Genomic DNA, 9,989 nt, shown 5'->3' on the forward strand with positions numbered 1-9,989 from the left:
CGGTGTTATTCCATGTGTCTCATTAGTGATACTTTGAATTTGACAACCTTATTGCTAATGGAAACTGAAAAAATATAATTCTTGAATTTTCATTTATCTTGCTATTACCCTGAATTTGTGTCACATATAACTCATTTTTTTTCCCCTAACCATTCCTGTTTTCTGTCCATATGTGAAAATGACAGGTTTATGGGACATTTCCACAGCATGAATAGACTTGTCATGTTTTTAACTATAGGTTTGTAATTTAATCTTCATACTAGGCAACCTGAAAGGTTAATTTTTAAAATTTTAGCTACTTTATCACTAGTGAAGTGATATATTAAGGTAGAAGGATTTTTAATTTTGTTATTTCTAAACTAGCCTCAGTTCAACATTGTAATGTATTCCCAGACTTTAAGCCATTCTGGAACTTGAACTAAGAGAACAAATTCTTGTAAATGATAAGCTTCTGAGTTGTATAATACTCCTGATATACTAACAAAGATTAATTCAAATACTTCAATTATTTGTAAAAGAGCTACTATGGAAAATTAAGTCAGGTTGGATATCTAGCGATTTTTTTCAGAGTTTATCTACCAAACTTGGCTAATATTGATTGAACATTAACAACTTGGAAACATTTAAAAACTGATTCTCAGTCTGGAAAAACAGTTTCGTTTTGATGAAGATTATGTAAACATGTATTGGTAAAATATATATACTGATATATATATATATATATATATATATATGTGTATATATATTATATAGGTAAAATATATACTGATAAGACACCCTTTTAAGTGATAATAAATGTTCTCACCTGGAGACAAGAACGATTTTGCTATAGCCCTAGTTGCCCTCCTTTGAGAGACCAGCACTTTGTTTTCCTTAAAAGTTTTTTTCTTTTTCTTGCCTCTGAGATTGAGAGATAAGTAGTTTTTTTGTTTCCAATTCTATGTAAAGTATTTCTCCCTGAAATATCTGTCAGTATCTGCATTACCGAGATTTTGATGGAGCCTAGCTTTCTTATTTGACTACTTTTTTTTTTTTTCATAGGTTTTTTGTTTGTTTGTTTTGGTTAGTCATGGGATTTGAGATCAGGGACTGGGCATTGTCCCTAAGGTTTTTTTGCTCAAGGGTAGCACTTTATCACTTGAACCACACAGTGCCACTTCTGGCTTTTCTGTTTATGTGGTACTGAGGAAAAGAACCCAGAGCTTTATGCATGCTAAGCAAACACTCTACAACTAAGCCACATTCCCAGCCCTACAATTTGTTGTATTTGCATACATTAGTTTTACAAGGGAGGTTTCATTGTGACATTTCCATAAATGTGTATGATGTATTATATTCCAGTCAAACTCCCTTTTTTTTTTTTACCATTAGTCCCTCTTAAAACAATTTCAACAGGATTTATTCTATTTTCATATATGCAAGTAAACAACTTTGACATTATTTATTCTCACTCATCCTCTCCATTATCTCTCCAACCTCCCCTCCCTCCGGGAATCATCCCCCTTCCGTTTTATTTTCCTGTTAACGGACTATTTTGGATAGATACAGTTTCATTGCCTCCTAATCTACCCTTGTACCATTGGGTGGGGAACAGTGATTGTCTCACAGCCTTTATTGTTTCTTCAGTGTTTGTGACTGAAGAATGAAATAGAAGAGATCCTTGGGCTAAGGCATTGACAAAAGGTAGACATATCAGTACAAGACACTCCTAGCATTAGACTCAGATCAGCAAGGAAAATGAAATGGAGTGGTCAATACTAAGGAACTTTTCAAACATGCTATTCATGTTTGCCTCAATCACCTACAGGAAGTAAGGAAGTAATACTTTTCAAATCCAGCTGTTTCCAACTTCAAGTTTAAAAAGTTGTTAAAAGCGTGGCTATGTGATGACTCAAAGAATGGTGTTAACCAAAAAAGAACCTCTGATTACTAATAAGTACCTTTATAGATGAGTACATGTATTTAGTGGTATTTGTCTACATGTAGAAACATGTTCATAAAGGCCAATCATAAGGGAAAATAATGGTATAGAGCATAATGTAATGGAGTAATGTATTTCTCCATACTCAGTAGTGTAACCAAATGTTAATTAGGTTGTGTAGAAATATCTACATGTGTAGATACATCTATACCAGCCAAGCACTGCAGGCACAGGACTTTGTGTATTATTTCTTCATTCTATCATATGAAGGTGGTACCAGGAAACCATTTTGTGGATGAGATTGGGGCTATTCAGATTTGTTATAGCCATATTGGTGATTGAAGTAGACTTTGGATCTATTTTATTTTATTTATTTGGTCCACAAATTGTTTCAGAAATGCACAATAGTTATAAATTAATCTCTTGATTCTGTTCACTATTGCAATAAAGTTCTTTTGAAGATGCTGGTGCACTTTGCTCTTAGTAGCCATTGTAGTTGCTGAGGCCTGCAATGAGTTACAGGAAAGGAAAGAAAATGATTAGTGCTTTATCTGTGCCCCTTTCTAAAACAAATCAATTGCTTTATTTTTCCAAGCTTAACTGAGTGCACCATGTACCTGGTATAACAGACTTTCTGAGTTAATCACAGGTAAACAGATTGATTCTCCCATTTTCAACAGTCTCTGAGAATTGTACTTGGAGTGTTCTAATGCATAGTACAATTTAGAAGTAGTTGGAAACTACAGTGTAGATTTATTTTCCCTTTTGCTGCTTTTATAACAAGCCAATAGAACAATAAGTATGTGTCAAGCATGGTATTAGACATTGGAAAGTATTTTTGCCCTCAATTTTTTTGTACATTCTGTGCATGTATGAATTAGGTGTTATACCCCTTTTAGCAGAAATATTTCTTAGGATTCCTTGGTCTCAGGAGAATTCCAAAAGACAGGTAATATAGTTGTCATCTGCTTAGCCCAGTCCTTATAGCGCCATTCCTGTAACTTATCCATTGAGTCTATAAAGCCAGGTTCATTGAGCACACAGCAATCAACAGCTGGCAGATGCTTTACTAGATACCTGTGATCTAGAATTTTAAGAGAGATGAGAAGGGCAATAATATGCTGCTGACTTGGCTAGAGGCAAGTTCATATGTTGCCTTTGTCAATAATCTCTTCCTGACTTCATTTTATAAATGGAACATGACATCATCACAATAACAATGTTTTCTATTCTAAATACCTCATGACCACCCAGTTGTTTTATGTCAGTAGAATCTTGTTATCTAATTTGAAGACCTGTCAATAAAACTAGCCCTCCCAAGGACGACTTTGTCACTTAATACGTGGCGTCATCTAGGGGTTTGTTGCTGATATATGACTTTCCTATATATCTATTAGTGATTAATTTTCCTGAACTTGGGGGTGAGGGTGGGGTAAGAGTTGGTCAGGAGGACTGTCCTTTGTCCTTTGTGAGGCTTGATTGATTACTTAATGTATTTTTATCTGAACCCCGTTCTATTTAATATGTACAGCAGCAATTTGGCTGCGCTTGTCTATTGTTCCTCTTCATTTTAAATGGGTACCTACATGTGACTTGGGGTTCTGTATCCCATCAGCTATCTGTTTTTTCCACAAAGAAGATGCTCATATGGTACGGTCTTTTTTATTTTTGTTTTTTGGTACAGTCTTAACTATAGTTTGTCCCTACCCTCTTAGTTTTGGGAAGTCTTGTGGTTATTTCATCATCTAGCTTTGTTGTAGCTCTTGTCTATGACATGTGGTTTTGCAGTTTTTTTTTTAATTGCGAAAATACTGTTAGTTTTGCAGTTTTAATTTTTGTTTGAGTATAAATGGGTGTGGTACTGGAGTTGGAACTCGGATCTTGTTCTTGCTAGTAGAGTGTAAAACAGGCCCTCTACTATTTGAGCCACTCTGCTAGTCCCCAGTTTTGTCATTTCAGTTGCACTATTTTCATAGTGAGTATTGGGTTGGGGAAATTTTAAAAAGTGCTATTGTCACCATCATCTCAGAATTCTAAGTCTTACAGGATATGTTGGCCATCTTTTAATATACATATTCATCATTCATATATTTGGTAAATGCCTGTTTATGCCCTTTAAAAATGTGTGGTTTATGTTTTTCTTGAGTGTTTTTTAAAATAAATTTAGGCCATAAACCCATCAGATACAGTTTAAAACGAATCTCCCAGTCTTTCTTTTAATCAGCATTATATTTGTGAGATTTGTTTATATTTCATCCATTTGTTTTCCTGTCATGTTCCATTATAGGAATATGCTTTACCTAGTCCCTTGATGGACATTATGGTTAAATTTTGGTCTAGAAGAACATGTTGCTATTTACATTTGTATTTCTTGGTGAACCAATATGTGTATTTCCTATATACATTTTTAGTTGGAGTGGGTTTGGTAGGTTAGAGAAAGTCTAAAAATTAATTTTAAAAAATCCAAAATCTGAAGTTTTATGAAATCTGAAACTTACTAAGTGCTGATAGGACATAGCAAATGGAAAATTTGACTTTATATAATAGACCACAATTACCACACAGGTATACTAAAAATACATAGTTACTTTCAGGCAATGTGTGTAGGTGTATATGAAATTATTTTCATGTTTTGGCATGGATCTTATTTCCAAAGTATTATATGCAAATACTTCAAAAGCTGAAGAAAATCCAAAGTTTGAAATTGTCTAGTCTAAGTACTTTGGGTAAAGAAAAGAGGAAATTGATTGCTGAGCAGTTTTCCAAAGATGTTATATCAAGAAATATATCTCTGCCATTTCTTGCCTTGCAACCTTCTTGCCTGGAACTCTCAGATGTATGTTGAGTCTTTCTGTTTATCTTTAAATCAATCTTCCAAGCCTCTTGGCTACCTTTCTTCATTTTTTAACTCTTTGCCTCTCTGTGTTGCTTTCTGAGTAGTTTGGTTTTACTGCTATTTCAAGTTTATCCAATCTATTGTCCTTAGCCTTTGACTCTCCATGCCCTGATTTCAAGCAGTACATCATTAATTCCTCATTCATTTGGGATATTCATAGGCTCCTTCCTTCCTTCTTCCTTCCTTCCTCCCTCCCTCCCTCCCTCCCATCTTATTTTCTGCCTTCCTTCCTTCCTTCATTTTTCTTTTTGCTATATTGCCCATTCTAGTCATAACATTATTCTAGACTTGAGTTTTATGTCTTGTTAACCAAGAAATTACAGGTATATGCTATCACACCTGGCTTAATAAGTCATCTTACAATGCATTTTTAAAAATCTATTTCCAGATATGGGGAAAGTTACTGAGTTTTTCTGAATCCCAGTGTTCTCATCTATAAAGAAAGTCTATTGGAGCAAAGTTGTTTTTTGTTTTTGTTTTTTTAGCACGGGGCTTGATCTCTGGGCCTGGGCACTGTCCCTCAGCTATTCAGCTTCTACTACTTGAGCCACAGCACCATTTCTGGTTTTCTGGTGGCTTATTGGACATAAGAGTCTCACGGACTTTTCTGCCTGGGCTGGCTTTGAACCGTGAGCCTCAGATCTCAGCCTCCTGAGTAGTTAGGATTACAGGCGTGAGCCACCAGCTCCCGGCTAGAGCAAGATTTTTAAAGTCCATTTCTAAATTCTGTAGTTTATGTAAACTACAACCTATGATTGTATTCTGTGATATGTTCACGAACTAATTTTTAGCATACACATGTCTTCTGCTTTCTGCCATACTTCATAGGTATCCTGTAATTGTGATAGACTGTCTCAAGAAATGGAATTCAGGACACTCTACACCTGCCCATTCTAGGAAGCTTTAGATTTCTCTAATTTTTATTGGCTCGAATGCTATTTCTGAAACTCCAAACATGACCAGAGTTGACCCTCCAACTTAAAAGTTAGTTTTTATGCAAAGAGCAAAAATTGAGAAAGAAGCCTTTTTAGCAGGGTTGTTAGAATCTCAGAATACAGCAAGCAGTAATCAGTGTAAATATGTCTGATGCAGAACTGGAATATCTGACTATCAGGATGGGATTCGCAGGTCACAGAGACTGTTACAGTTGCCATGTCTTCAAGGAAGAGCAGCTTGGTTTAAAAAAAAAAAAAGCCAAGATCAACAACAAAAAATCCCTAGTGCTTTTTATGTAATAATGACACCACCAAGACAGTATTTTTAGAAACTACTAACGTGAAACTTTTAAGAAAGTGATAGCATTTTTAGTCAGTTTTAAAAAACTAGACTCATAGCATGCAAAGAGCCAATGTATAGAGTTGCTCAAATGACTAATTCTTGGGCTGAGAACGAGGCTTACTAGTAGAGTGCTTGCCTAGCATGCATGAAGTCCTGAGTTTGATTCCTCAGAACACATAAACAGAAAAAGCCAGAAGTGGCACTGTGGCTTAAGTGGTGGAGTGCTAGCCTTGAGCAAAAGAAACTCAGGAACAGTGCCCAGGCCCTGTTCAAGCCCCATGACTGGCAAAAATAAATAAATACTAATTCTTGAACAAGAAGGCTCTTTGTGTTTCAGAATAAAATGAAACAAAAATACTGAGCTTGTCTTCTTCTGCAACTAACTATCTGGGTGACTTTGAAGAGAGTGACTTACTTGAATACCACGTTTTTATTCTCATCTTGAAAATGAAGAAAGTTCCATGAGTCAACAAAACAAGCCACAAAACACTTGATTCATGAGGGCTACAGGTTATATTCCTCTCTAAATTCTGGCCTTTGTGTTTGGGCACAAAAGGTCTTGGTTGATTGAAGTGGTTTATTTGCTGAATCCAAGGAAAAAACATACCTTTGTAAGATGATCTAGATTTTAAAGATTATCAAGAAATGGGTGAGTGGGAATTTGAAGGAACAGTTCAAAGGATCAAGCCCTGTGCTTGAACTAGAAAGCCCTATGCTGATGTCTATCCACTTGACACCCATTGGGCTACGATTTGGGACGACTGATCATCTGGGTTGTTTGGGTAGGAGGTGAATGGCAGGGTTTCCATTGTCTCTAGTGCTTGCTTGCATCTGGCCTATGGAACTGTGGGTTGTCACTACTTTGGCTAGTCTTATCCTAAAGCATACTTTGGCTAGTCTTTTTTTTTTTTTCTTTTTGGGTCCAGTCGTGGGGCCTGAACTCTGGGCCTGGGCGCTGTCCCTCAGCTCTTCAGCTCAAGGCTAGCGCTCTACCACTTGAGCCAGAGCGCCACTTCCGGCTTTTTTCTTTTTTTGCATGCAAGGCAAGCTCTCTACCACTGAGCCACCTTCCCAGCCCTGGCTAGTCTTATCCTGAGGCCTACCGAATCTTTGTTGTTATGTGTAAACCACTTTTCCCTCAAAATTAGTACTGTTTTTCTATTTGAGGCAGGATATGGTAAGCCATGGACAAAAGATATGGGGTTTGTATCTGAAGTAGAGGGGCTGAAACTTCTGTGCCTTTAATGTCAAAATCATGCAGCAATTTCACAAGGCCTTGTAAAAGTTTTTCCTACTTGGAACAGCAGGACCATGGCTTTGTGACCCCAGCAGTACATGTGGGATCAGGGAAGCAGTGAGGATGCCTGACTCCTGAGGACAAGGTTTCCCTCAGTCACCGCAGACTGTAGGTGCATAAGCCTCCTCTTTCTTCCTTTGTTTTCTTTTTCCTTTTCCTCCTTGGGTCAGAGTGAAGGCAAAAGAGAGGAGTTAAGTTCTGACAGAGTAGGGGCTGGTTGAGATGCGTATGACTTAAATTCACTTTGTGGTAGTAACATATTGATTTTTGAATTAGGTGGGGCTATCAGGATATACATGGGCCTAATGCCTAGTAGGTGTTCAATGAAAAGTGTTTAAATAAAGTTTGCAGATCCTGATAGGTGAATGTTTTAGGTTTTGGCTTTTTCTTTCCTTCTGGTAGGTAGGCTTACCTAGGCCATGGTCCTGAGTTTAGACTTACCTCATGAGACTGTGGTTCAGCTAAGCCTGGGCTGATGAACATATTGTTGGAATACCTTACTGTTTGGCTAACTTGTTAGTTATTTCCAACTGCCTTTTCTGTCCTGTGACAACAGGCAGTACACAGACACCTGGATTCCAGGTGTATGGGCTTGGAGAAATGTGAGCTTGGAGAAATCTAGGCTGGTAAAGCTGCCCTAGGCCTGAGGTTAGGCATGTGAAGAGGGTCTTCTCCATGGCTAGCCCAGTTCAGCAGGTCTGTACAGGGACTGGGGCCAAAGTCTTACAACATGTATTTTCCTGACCTTGTCCTTTGTGATCTTGTTTTGTTTCCTTCAGAGTTTAAGGTCCAAAAGGTAGGAAGAGGAAGGAAAGGAACATTTGAAATTCTGAGTCCCTACCTTCCCTGTCTCTCTTTAAATCTCTGCTGCTTTTTAATCTGACTTAAATTATGCATGGGATTCGTAATAGCCCCACAAAAAATAAAATACCTAAGAATTAACTTAACCAAAGAAGTGAAGGACCTCTATGATGAAAACTTTAAAAAGCTGAAAAAGGAAATCAGAACAGAACTTAGGAAGTGGCAAAACCTCCCATGCTCCTGGATTGGAAGGATCAACATCATGAAAATGGCAGTACTTTCCAAGGCTATCTACAAATTCAATGTGATACCTATAAATATTCCAACTGCATTCTTCAAGGAAATAGAAGAGGCAATCCAAAAATTCATATAGAACTATAAAAGACCCCGAATATCAAAAACGATCCTTAACAAAAAGAACAGTGCTGGAGGAATATCAATACCAAATTTCAAACTCTACTACAAAGCCATAGTAATCAAAACAGCTTGGTACTGGCACAATAACAAACCTCAGGACCAATTGAATAGAATTGAAAACCCAGAAATGAACCTACAGTCATATAGCCATCTAACCTTCGATAAGGGAGCTAAAAAAATAGAATGGAAGAAAGACACCCTCTTCAGTAAATGGTGCTGGCAAAATTGGTTAACTACTTGTAGAAAACTAAAGCTAGATTCTTATATATCACCCTGCACCAGAATCAACTCCAAATGGATCAAAGACCTTGGAGTCAAAGCAGACACTCTGAAAACATTACAGGATGGAATAGGAGAAACCCTAGGTCTCCTTGGCACAGGCCGAAATTTTCTTAATAGAGACCCAGAAACACAACAAATCAAAGAAAGGTTGGACAAATAGGATTGCATGAAATTACAGAGCTTCTGCATGGCAAAAGACATAGCTAGCAAGATCAATAGAAAGCCCACAGATTGGGAGAAGATCTTCACTAGCCATACAACAGACAAGGGTCTTATGTCTAAAATATACCTGGAACTCAAAAAATTAAATCCCCCAACAACAAATCCTCAAAGAAACAACTGTCCAATAAATAAGTGGGCTAAAGACTTAAAGAGAAACTTCTCTGAAGAGGAAAGAAGGATGGCCAATAGACACATGAAGAAATGCTTAGCCTCTCTAGCCATAAAAGAAATGCAAATCAAAACAACATTGAGATACCACCTCACCCCAGTTAGAATGGCTATAATCAAGAACTCTAATAACAACAGATGCTGGAGGGGATGTGGACAGAAGGGAACCTTACTGCATTGTTGGTGGGAGTGTAAACTTGTTCAGTCACTTTGGAAAGTAGTATGGAGGTTCCTCAAAAGACTCCACATAGAGCTCCCCTATGACCCAGCAATCCCACTTTTGGGCATTTACCCGAATGATCACAAACAAGACCACACTAAAGCTACCAGCACAGCTATATTTATTGCAACATTATTTACTATAGCTAAGATATGGAACCAACCCAGATGCCCCTCAGTAGACGAATGGATCAAGAAAATGTTGTATATATACACAATGGAATTCTATGCCTCTGTCAGAAAGAATGACATTGCTCCATTTGTTAGGAAATGGAAAGACTTGGGAAAAATTATATTAAGTGAAGTAAGCAAGGCTCAAAGACACATAGGTCCCATGGTTTCCCTTATTTGCAATAACTAGTATATGTCTGAGACAAGCAGAAAAGGCCAGATAAGTTGATGTTAGGTGAAATGAACCCCAAGATAAGTATTCAGATGTTTTTTCTTTCATGCAATTGTTTCTAACATATTCATAAGATGATTTCTTT

The sequence above is a fragment of the Dipodomys merriami genome, unplaced genomic scaffold (assembly GCF_024711535.1).
Source record: "Dipodomys merriami isolate MVZ:Mamm:240054 unplaced genomic scaffold, mDipMer1.0.p SCAF_14, whole genome shotgun sequence".
NCBI lineage: Eukaryota > Metazoa > Chordata > Mammalia > Rodentia > Heteromyidae > Dipodomys > Dipodomys merriami.